The sequence below is a fragment of the Nicotiana attenuata genome, chromosome 8 (assembly GCF_001879085.1).
Source record: "Nicotiana attenuata strain UT chromosome 8, NIATTr2, whole genome shotgun sequence".
In the NCBI taxonomy this organism is placed as follows: Eukaryota; Viridiplantae; Streptophyta; class Magnoliopsida; order Solanales; family Solanaceae; genus Nicotiana; species Nicotiana attenuata.
Window position 1 is genome coordinate 43,302,618 of NC_031996.1, and position 11,875 is coordinate 43,314,492.

The 11,875-nt window shown below is 39.1% G+C and overlaps 1 pseudogene; it reads left to right on the forward strand.

Moving 5' to 3' along the window:
* On the forward strand, positions 9,251 to 10,845 carry LOC109231706 (annotated as a pseudogene).

Below are 11,875 nucleotides of genomic sequence, written 5' to 3' on the forward strand. Positions count from 1 at the left end.
GTTCACCGGTAACACTTGTACCAAACAGAATTACGATTTAAACTTACTGCGATTACAATTATTTCACAATGGTGTGGCTGGAATCCAATTTTATATTCAACGTGTTTAGGCTATCTAACTACTACAGAGACCCATGGAATTCCACAAATTGACGGAGCCAAATTATACTTATGTTGAGGTCATAACCCAGGGATACAGTACACATAAAAAAAAATGCCTAATTTCGAATTCAACTTATTAGGGCCAACACTAACGTTAAACACTGACATGGCCCCCATTCTGATTTCAGCTCTGGCTTCAAGTTTAATAGACAGTCATTACATGAATTCAAGCTACACTACACTAACAACACAAGCTAAACCAAACTAAAACTACTAATTGCAGAATTCACATGCTCATAGGAGTATACTGAGCTAGTTCGACTGGCCACAAATTTAAAACAGTCCCCAAACAATTCAGCCAAACAGTCTACTTATACAGTCCAGGGTTTACATACGTACAAAATTGAATTGACACTATGCTGTGCACTTAAATCTAATGCCTATTTAACTATCAATACACCATAGTCCAGGCAGCATAATTCAAGATCAAACAGGTGAATATTTGCATTCCATTTCAAGCTTAAAGTTACAGCAGAACGGGTTCAAATGTGTACCTGGTAATTGCAAATAAGAAAAAGGAAAAGATCAGTAGCAGTGACAGTTTGCAACAGCAGCCCAGGAAGAAGTTGAAATCCAGTAATAACTCAACCAACACAGCAAGTTGAGGAACATGTTTGAAATTCCAGCAATGAACCAAAACACTAACAATTTCAAGCACCAATGCAGTCCAAAACCAAATCGATTACTCAGATTCAGTTTACAGCAATCAAATAGACCTTAACAGCTCTTTAGCAGCTACTTTCACATGTAGAACAGTATACTCGAAAACCAGCTTATTTCTGATCTCAATGCTGAGATCAGTATTGTTTTGAAGGAATTTTTATGATTTTTAGAAACTCTGTTTTATGCCTTTTGGAAGGGGTTTAGAGGACTGCCCAAAAACTTCCTACTCAAGGCAAATGAATGCCTATTTATAGGTGAACTTAAGATCCAATTTCAGATTTTTCTTTACCCCCTTAGTCCCTATTTTAATTTCAGTGCTTACCCCTTTATTTTCTGACTTGTTACACAAGTAACTCCCTTAAGTTTATTAGAACCTACACTATAGTCCATCCTAGAAGGTTCTATGCCCATTACAATTCCAATTCTACCCTTACTTTACTTCAACAATTACCAATCTTAGTGAAACTACCCTTTTCCATGCCTATACTACCCCTTGAACCCTCTTGGAATTACTGAGCTAAACCAGACCATCCTAAACTAAAAACTTTACAATGCTAAACACTGAATTAAGGCATTATTAATGATGACAACTGATTAAACGGGACTAGCTGACCAGATTAACTCAAACAAGAACAAAAATTACAACCAACGAATCCTAACAGAATTGATCAAGATGACTAATGAATCATAAACTAAAAGCAAGCACTTAGCAGGACAGATTCAAAACGAAAAGAAATTAAAACTAAAACCTAAGGTTTAACAGAGCAGGATTAAATTGAGCCAACAAAATTAAGCTAAATCTAAAAACAATTACAAGAACGAGATGAAAATATACACTTAGTCAAAGACAGAATCAACACTTACTGATCATTCGACTGACTATGGGATGAATTCCAACTGGCCATTTGTTGTTTGAATCCTCCGGGATTCTTGACACGTAACATCCCTAATCGTGTGTTTTCATAAGAACACACATGATTAGGGAAATTACGGTCCGAAATCCCCAAGATTTTCTGAGTTAGGGTTCTGCCGGAATTGAGATTTAAAATTCGTAACGTTCCGGGAAGATTCGAGACTAATGGCTATGGGGGTTGGATAGAGGAGACTCAGATGAACCTAGGGTATCAATTTGGGATAATTTGGCATACTTTGGGTTTTGGCCGGAAAATTCAATCCGATATTCGAGATGTTCTGGTCGGATTTGAAGGGCGAGGCTTAAGGGGTTTGAAAGAGGAGGTGATGGCGGTTGAGTAGTGTTAATTTGGGGTGGTTTGGACAAGGTTGTGTCATGGCCGGAAAATTCGATTCAATATTCGAGAGGTTTGGCTAGGAATTGAGGGATGATATTTGGGGATTTGGAAAGAGGAGGAGACAGTGGTTCCAGGGTGTAATTTTGGTGGTCATCGGAGCTTCGCCGCCGCCGGCGGCGATTTCCGGCCGGCGGCACGGCGGAGGGACGGTAGGGCTAGGGCGGAGGAGGGTGGCCGGCACCGGCGTTACAGGGGACGGGTTGGTACGAGGAAGAGGAGTTATGTTTTGATTTTTTGTGTATAATTCGGACAGTTTTATTCCATTTTGAGAGTTAATCGTGGCCATTGGATTTGGGGAAATAGACGGTCGTGATTAAATGACGTCAAAACGACGTCGTTTTGAACGTGAGGCAATTGAACCGGGCAGGGTGTTTGGGCCTGGACGTGGGAATTGTTTGGGCTACCTGGTTTTGGCCCAAATTTGGTCTTTACTCAAGACCATTTTGAATTTTTCTCTTTTTCTTTTCCCCCTTTTTTTTGTATTTTTTGTATTTATTTATTATTATTTTTTTTTGATTTTATAAAATGCTAAAACAAAGCACAGACCTAATTACACTATTTAACTCCTAGAATTACTTATAACTCTATTTAAAACAAATGCAATAATTAATAATGCAAAGAACTATTTTCTTGCAATTTTCTCTACATTTATTCTAAAATTAATTAGTACTAAAATTGTGAAATTAAATCCCTAAATGCCAATGCATATTTTTTGGTATTTTCATATGGATTAAAATGCACAAATAAAAATGCAACAATTACCAAAGGATGCCACAAAATTCACAAAAAATTATAAATACTAGAAAAACTGTTTTGTTTGAAATTTTGGGAATTATTGCTTAGGGCAAAAATCACGTGCTCACAGCTATGGGCAAATCGGGAGGACTTGCCCGAGATTATTGGGCGTTTTTCCACAACAAGAGTTTCGTGCCATGATTCCGACATCGGGTGCACCATCGCCCACTCAACCAGCCAGAGGTAGAGGTCAGACAGCTAGAGGTAGGGGTCAGGCTGCTAGAGGTTGAGGTCAGGCCATTAGAGGTGGAGGTCGGGCAACTAGAGGTGGAGGCCAGCCAGCAAGGGGCCATCCCAGGGATATGGTTCAGAGTGGTGGGGTCCAGCCGCGATGTTATGCTTTTCCAGCCAGGCCTGAAGCTAAGTCATCCGATGTCGTTATCACATATACTGTTTCGGTTTGCAGTAGAGATGCTTCAGTTCTATTTGATCTAGGGTCTACTTACTCCTATGTGTTGTCTTATTTTGCTTCATAATTGGTTGTGCCTCGTGATTCCTTGAGTGCCCCTGTAAATATGTCCACACCCATGGGGATGCTATTGCTGTGGATCGCGTTTATTGCTCGTGTGTAGTTACCATCGGGAGTCTTGAGACTAGTGTGGACCTTTTGCTTCTTGGTATGGTAGACTTTGATGTTATATTGGGTATGGATTGGCTGTCACCTTATCACACTATATTTCCATCGGGAGTCTTGAGACTCGTGTAGATCTCCTACTTCTCGATATAGTCGATTTTGATGTCATTTTCGGGATGGATTGGCTGTCACCTTATCATGCTATATTGGACTGTCATGCCAAGACCTTGACCTTAGCCTTGTGGGGGTTGCCTCATTAGAGTGGATATGGACTCCTGGTCATCCTACCAGCAGGGTTATCTCTTATATGAAGACTCGGCGTATGGTTGAGAAGGGGTGTTTGGCATATTTGTCTTATGTTCGTGATTCTAGTACGGAGGTTCCTTCCATGGATTCTGTACCAGTTGTTCGGGAGTTTCCAGAGGTCTTTTCTACAGACCTGCAGGGGATGCCACCCGACAGGGATATTGACTTTTGCATTGATTTGGCTCCGGGCACTCAGCCTATTTCCATTCCGCCATACCGTATGGCCCCGCCAGAGTTGAAAGAATTGAAGGAGAAGTTGCAAGATTTGCTTGATAAGGGCTTCATTAGACCTAGTGTCTCGCCCTGGGGTGCGCCCGTGTTATTTGTGAAGAAGAAAATGGGTCGATGAGGATGTGCATTGATTACCGGTAGTTGAACAAAGTCACTATCAAGAACAAGTATCCATTGCCGAGGATTGATGACTTATTTGATCAACTTCAGGGTGCCAAAGTGTTTTCAAAGATCGATTTGAGGTCTGGCTACCATCATTTGGGGATTAGGGCATCCGATGTCCCTAAGCAGCTTTTCGGACTCGATATGGGCATTATAAGTTTTCGGTGATGTCATTTGGGTTGAAAAATGCCCCAGCAGCATTTATGGACTTGATGAACCGGTTGTTCAAGCCGTATTTGGATTCTTTCGTGATTGTGTTCACTGATGATATCTTGATCTACTCCCGCAGTTGAGAGGAGCACGAGCAGCATCTTCGGATCGTACTTCAGACTCTGAGAGACAGCCAGTTATACGCTAAGTTTTCAAAATGCGAGTTTTGATTGGACTCAATCGCCTTCTTGGGGCACGTTGTATCGTTAGAGGGTATTTAGGTGGATCCTAAGAAGATTGAGGCAGTTCAGAACTAGCCTAGACCTACTTCAGCCATGGAAATCCGTGGTTTCTTGGGTTTGGCGGGGTACTATCGTCGGTTTGTGCAGGGGTTCTCATTTATAGCAGTCCCATTGACCAGGTTGACCCAGAAGGGTGCCCCGTTCAGTTGGTCAGATGAGAGTGAGGCGAGCTTTTAGAAGCTCAAGACGACTTTTCCTACGGCGCTGGTATTGGTGTTACCCACAGGTTCAGGATCTTATACAGTATATTGCGATGCATCTCGTATTGGTCTGGGTGCGGTATTGATGCAGGTTGGTAAGGTTATTGCATATGCTTCACGGTATCTGAAGGTTCATGAGAAGAATTACCCTATTCATGACTTAGAGCTGGCAGCCATTGTTCACGCGCTGAAGATTTGGAGGCACTATCTTTACAGCGTGCCATGTAAGGTATTCACATATCATCGGAGCTTGTAGTATTTGTTCAAGAAGAAGGAGCTCAATTTGAGGCAGAGGAGGTGGTTGGAGTTATTGAAGGACTATGATATCACCATATTGTATCATCCCGGGAAGGCCAATGTGGTGGCCGACGCTTTGAGTAGAAAGTCAGCTAGTATGGGCAGCCTTGCGTATATTCCAGTTGGTGAGAGACCACTTGCATTGGATGTGCAGGCCTTGGTCAATCAATTCGTGAGGTTGGATGTTTCTGAGCCCAACCGTGTTCTAGCTTGTACAGTTACTTGGTCTTCTTTGTTTGAGCGCATCAGAGATCGATAGTATGACAACCCTCATTTGCTTGTTCTTAGAGACACAGTGTGGCACGGTGGTGAAAAGCAGGTTACTATTAGAGATGACGAAGTTTTGAGGATGCAGGGTCATATTTGTGTTCCTAATGTGGACGAGCTTTGTGAGTTGATTCTTGAGGAGGCCCACAGTTCCCGGTATTCCATTCATCCAGGCGCCACCAAGATGTATCAGGATTTGTGGTAGCATTATTGGTAGAGGAGAATGAAGAAAGATATAGTTGCTTATGTGTCTCGATGCCTGAATTGTCAGAAGGTAAAGCGTGAGCATCAGAAACCTGGTGGTTTGCTTCAGAAGTTAGAGATTCCTGAGTGGAAGTGGGAGCGTATCACTATGGATTTCGTTGTTGGACTCCTACGGACTCAGAAGAAGTTCAATGCAGTTTTGGTCATTGTGGATAGGTTGACCAAGTCGGCGCACTTCATCCCTGTGGCAGTTACCTATTCTTCGGAGCAGTTGGCAGAGATTTCACTACTGAAAAATTGGTCTATGGTAACGGTTGAAAAACCATTCCCACAGACTGCCAAACCGTTGCCGTAGGGATTTTGGAACGGTTTATAGACAGTCACATCAGCAGGCGTACCCATAGGTCTATTGGAACGGTTCTTGCAACGGTTTGCATCGCCGTGACAATAGATACGTCTATCGCAACGGTTTTCCCTTTCTCTATTGGAACGGTTATTTTTTTCAATTGTTACGGTTTTAAACCGTTACTATATTGTTTATACAACGGTTTTTAACCGTTGCCATATTATGTAAAGCAACACTTATGTAAGATATTGCTACGGTTATGTTGGATATAGCAACGGTTTCTTTAAGCTATCGTAACGGTTACATTTGTATTTGGAACGGTTTGTAGATCATTTTGGAACGGTTTATGGGACCTATTGCAACGGTTTACATTGCCTACTAGAACGCCATTTGTGTCCTATTGCAACGGTTCTGGTAGGCTATTGTATCAGTTCAGTTAAAACCAAAATATAGCACCTGTTATAAATAAAGATTTATACATATAATAAATTATAAACACTAAAATTTAAATACATCATAGAATGAAACTATTAATAATACAAAATTATCCATCAAACAAATAATATCTATAAAGCAAATGTCCTACCCAATGAGTGCATAAGTTTAGTACATTTCAAGAGTGTAAATAAGTTTCGAAAAATATTGGTAACAAAAGATTCCTAGAATATTCATCTATAACAATTCAAAATCCATCTCAAGTAAGGTCTAGTTCTTCATCGTCTTCATCATCCATTTTTTGATCTACTCCACCTACAAAAGAGTATAAATAAAGTTATTACCCTTCAAGAGAAACCGGTCTAAGAATACTCAAGCAGTTAACTATTTTCGTTCTTCTTTTATTAATCCAACTTCTTTTTACTCGTAGAATTTGTTGGTGTTTTGCTTGACTATTTGACTAAGAAGATGTTGCAATAATCTGTTTCAAGCCTAAAAAAGTATCTGCATCTAGTATTTTAGTTTCACTAGTTAGTAGTTTTAAATCATGGTGGTCATATTTAGTGTTATAGTTGAAATCAGTATATGACTCCAAAGTTTAATTCAGATGCTTTATGCTCTGTATCTTACAACCTTTGATCCAATTTGCAATAGGAGGATAATTCCTCTTGCAACAGCTTTTTAAGCTTTTCAAATGGCTTGTGTGTATGCAAAGATCCGTGTGCCTGATGTAGTGTTACCTTTAATAGCTTTCAATGACAGATACACATCAAACGCATATAACCAAAAGAATCAACTAAGGTAAAAACTAGGGCATGCACTTGTGCATTGACATGTTGAAGCTTTAAGAAATAGTACCAAACAAAAGATTTTCCCAATTGCACAATAGGTTATTGTATGTTATACACAATAGGTTTACAATACCTTCCTGTCACAACTTATTCACTTATTTGTGCTAGTCAATTAGGATTCAATGCACTCTTTTCCTTCTTAAATAAACAAAAATTCACCCCTTATATTGTCAACTCATTAGTAATTCTCACTATTTCCTCTTCTCTCCTAGTACTAAAAAACGACGATTCTGAAGATCAGTCCAATAAAAAGTCTAGAAAAAAATACATAATAGGATTTTTATCCACTGTTGCTGCATCTGCTGGTTATGCCATTGATGCAACAAGTAAAATTACAAAATATTAAGTTTTCATAAGAGCGACAAATATAAAGCTGACAACTACTACATATAACAAGCCTAATCTAACATATCCTTAGCAAATATACCAACAGTTAAGGCAAACTGAATTTTGTTCTATACCAACAGTTAGACGCAATGTAAGAATCTCCTAGTTAACTTGGATGCTACACCACATTATGTAATTAGTAACTGAGACCTTCATGTTCGTTACTATTTTACTTCTAATTCTTTTGACTCAGGCACCAAAAAATAATTATGTTAAAACAAGACAAGAGATTCTGGATGTAATTACCTTGTGAGGATCGGAGTTCCAATATTTAAGAAGATCCTTAAAGTGAGATTCCGGAACATCTACTAGCCTATTCTCCATTCGAAGCTCATTATTTAAGGTAATCCACCTTCTGATTGTCGTTCTTCATTTGCATTGACCTTGTAGCTTGGAAGGTTCTTTTTGTTGTCAACGACGAAACCCTTTGATTTCGCAAAGATGCAAGTGATCCAGCTGGAATGCGGTTGGATATTTTCTTATTTTTGCTTGAGCACCCTTCATGATTCATGACTATTCAAATATTTTTCAGATTCTAAAAAGCAAACACAATATAGGTTAGCAAAGGAAGAGAACTGAATGACACAGATAGATTAGAAAGATATGTTAACCATGTTTTCTACTCAAAGGGTGAGGCAGTACTACAACAGTGATTAAAAAGTGGTGAAATTATTATTCAGCCCAAGTAAACCCAGTAATACATACTGCTAAGACCAGTAATACATATATATGCTAGTTTACATGGTGTGTTGTTATTTGAATGAACAACCTTTATCATGCAGGGACCAAGTGAAGGTTAGAATAGCAATATCACAAGAAATTATTGGACATAAAGCTGAGTTTGATTGATATAAAAATGTAAAGAATACAAAAAGAACTCCTAAGAAATGAAAAAGATAGAAAAAAGGGATCCAAAATGTGACTACAGAGATATGTCAGGGTTCAAACCTGTGAGGTGCGCCTAACCCACACATCATGAGTTTTGCTCTCAACGTATTCTGGCATTTGTATGTCGGAAGCTGTCAAAGGCATAAGAAAAAGGATAGATTGCAGTATGTTTGACAGAAAGAGTTCCTATTGTTGAAAGCTAATTTGATTTTCCATTTGACTATATGAGTTGGATTTGGTGCATTCGATACCTCAAAGTTAATGTAGAATAATTAAAGATATTGTACCTTGAGAGTGTTGTAGCAAGTAGAAGCTGAAGGAAGCCAATCAACATCCTGTCCCCCGAATGTCGCCAATAGTGGCAAATCACATGAAACCTATATTTACGAAATTTCATTACTATTAAGCACTGGTAATCAAGGTATTCCATTAAAATTTTCGGTATGTGCATTTTCTCTAATTTCCCTCTTCCTTTTCTTTTGATACTTCTTTGTATTTTCTTTATTATCAATATTCATCTCCCCCCGCTTCCTAGAATGAAAAAGAGCAGGGTCAAAACAGGCCTTTAGAACATAGAGAAGGGAAAGTACAGTCATTTACTGGCATTTCTCCATTCTCACGGTCTACTGTCTACAATTCAACCAAAATCAAGAGTGCCTCCTTTCAGCTTCCATAAAGAACAAGTTACTGAATGTATCTCAAATCCACCACACATCTGACGATGCACTCTGAAGCTGTGATCCTTATTGGCCAGTGGCTCACAGGAGGAAGTTCATATCCCATCACTAACACGTTAGCTTAAACTCTATTAGGAGACTTAGGTCCTGTTCACTTCCACACAAATTTCCAGTCTCTCTGTATGAAGAAGAAAACATCTGCTAGTTGGCCCCAGATTCCTGTTTCTTTACATCTGCATGTCAATATCATGGTTTCCTCCTGAAAGCAACTGGATATACACTTTGGATTAGCTGATACAGAAGCATGCAGTCCAGCAAAGGAAAGCCTTTGTGGCACATGCGACTTTCAACAAAGCATATGCATTCAACGTAGTTTGTTTATGCCTTTCATTCTATTGTCTGTATGTCATGTCACATGACTTCCTCAATCATTAGAGAAATCTAGAGAACCAGATAAGATACAGAAAAAGAAAAAACAAAAATAGCAGAGGTGTGGCTGATGCATTTGGCATTTCCAAGCATGACAAACCAATCCTCGTTAAATGGATGAGCCCAAATCTAGTATTGAAAGATGAAGGAGAGGTCAGTTGATAGTAGAATCACATACAGCATGAGGAATACAATAAAATTCTTTGAATATTTTTTTTGATAATCGAGAAAAGTGGTGTAAGTCTTTCGGAAACAGCCTCTTTATCCCTCCGGGGTAGGGGTAAGTTCTGCGTACATTCTACCCTCCCCAGACAACCAGTACTTCAGAAGTGAACCTTTATTGGTCTGGTCAATTCACTAACACATTTAGAGGACACGCACCAGGCTGCATTTCTCATTGATTCACCTAATGCGGGCATTAGTTTAATTTCAAATGCCAAGTTGTACTCAGTCTCCATACATCTCAACTTCAGTGAGAGAGGAGAACCAAGGAGTGTAGCGAGAGGTGGAGCTCCTCAGAAAGTATTACCAATTGAGGCTCCAGTTAACTGGCAACTTTGGTCAGAAAGCTTTGGTTGGAGAGGGATCTTATGGCTGCGTTTTTTGTGCTAAATTGAGCAATGGCCAGCAAGCAGTAATCAAAAACTTGGATACTAGTTCTTCACCAGAACCAGATTCTGACTTTGCAGCCCAGGTAAATGAATGCATTTTTTCCATTTTTGATCATTTAGCCTTTTAGAAAAGAACACGCATAATTGAAATGGTTAAGTTATTTCAGTTATCAATGGTTTCAAGACTTAAACATGAGCATTTCATGACTCTTATGGGCTATTGTCTCGAGGGAAACAATCGTATATATGTATATGAGTTCGCAACAAAGGGCTCTTTACACGATGTATTACATGGTACGTCAAAAATTCAATCATAGTACTTTAATATAGAATCCTTCTTTTTGTATGTTTAGTGCAGCATATAGTTGATTGTTTAGAGTTCCATTGCAGGTAGAAAAGGTGGACAAGGTCCTGAGCCAGGTCCTGTTCTTACCTGGAATCAGAGAGTTAAAATTGCTTATGGCGCAGCAAAAGGCCTCGAATACCTACACGAAAAAGTTCAGCCACTTATCGCTCATCGTGATGTCAGATCCAGGATAAAACACATAGTTATACAAATCAAATTTGAGAGATTTTATGCACCCTTAATCCTCAAATAAACAAATAAAGCTAAGATGACAGAAAAATAGGATATTCTTGGAAACATAACAAAAAATACACAATAACAGGAAACGACCCAAACGAGGTAGCCCCCACAGTTGTCAAAGCTTGATTTATCACCCAAAAATTTTGTAATCTGTCGCCATGTTCACAAAATCAGAACTTATCGACAAAAGCTTTAGCTTTAGACTTTAGTAATAAGTAAAGAAAAGCTATTTATCAGAATCCAAGTTCCAAAACTGTTACTTATTTTTTAAGAGATCTTTTATACAGCAAAACCAAGGGGGAATAATGTCCATCGAAACATATATCTCAAATAAGAAAAAAAATTGCAGATAAACCTAGAACCAATATCAGAAAATCAAAAGCTTGAAACAAAGAAAGAAAAACCCAAAGAGAAAGCAACCAAAAACAAAAAAAGATCGGCTAACAGAGGAAAAAGTATAAGAATTTACCTACAAACTGCACCAGATGAAGCAACAGATCTAAGGTTACCACCTGAAAATCCAAAAAAAGCGCTAGACAAAAAAATTGTTGATAAATCTGTTACCTTTCTATTAAAAAAACCAGATAAAAGAACAATCAAAACAAGAAAAGCATACAAAAAGAATCACCTCTTAACAATAAATTAATTTGGGGATTTGGGGAAGGAGTGTGGGAGAAGTGCCGGAACAGCAGCTGTCCTTGAAGAAGTGCCGGCGAAGTGCCGAAAAGACTAACGGAACTGTGCCGGCAAATTAATTTGGGGATTTGGGGTTTTGGGCTTGGGAACTCTAGGGTTTGATGATTATGGTGGTCTAATGAAGAGCTTGATGAAATTCGGCCTTTAAACTCGGCAAATATGAAAAAGAAAAAGATCAGAGAGGCGATTTTGGGTGAATCGACGAGGGAGCTCCGGTGCATTCGATGAGGGAGTACGCTTGGATACAGTGCTGGGATACGTTTGGGACTTTGGGAGTTAGGCCAGTAATGTTAAAAAATTTAAAAATAAGAAAATAACATGTTACTAATTAGCTTGGCGGACCACTA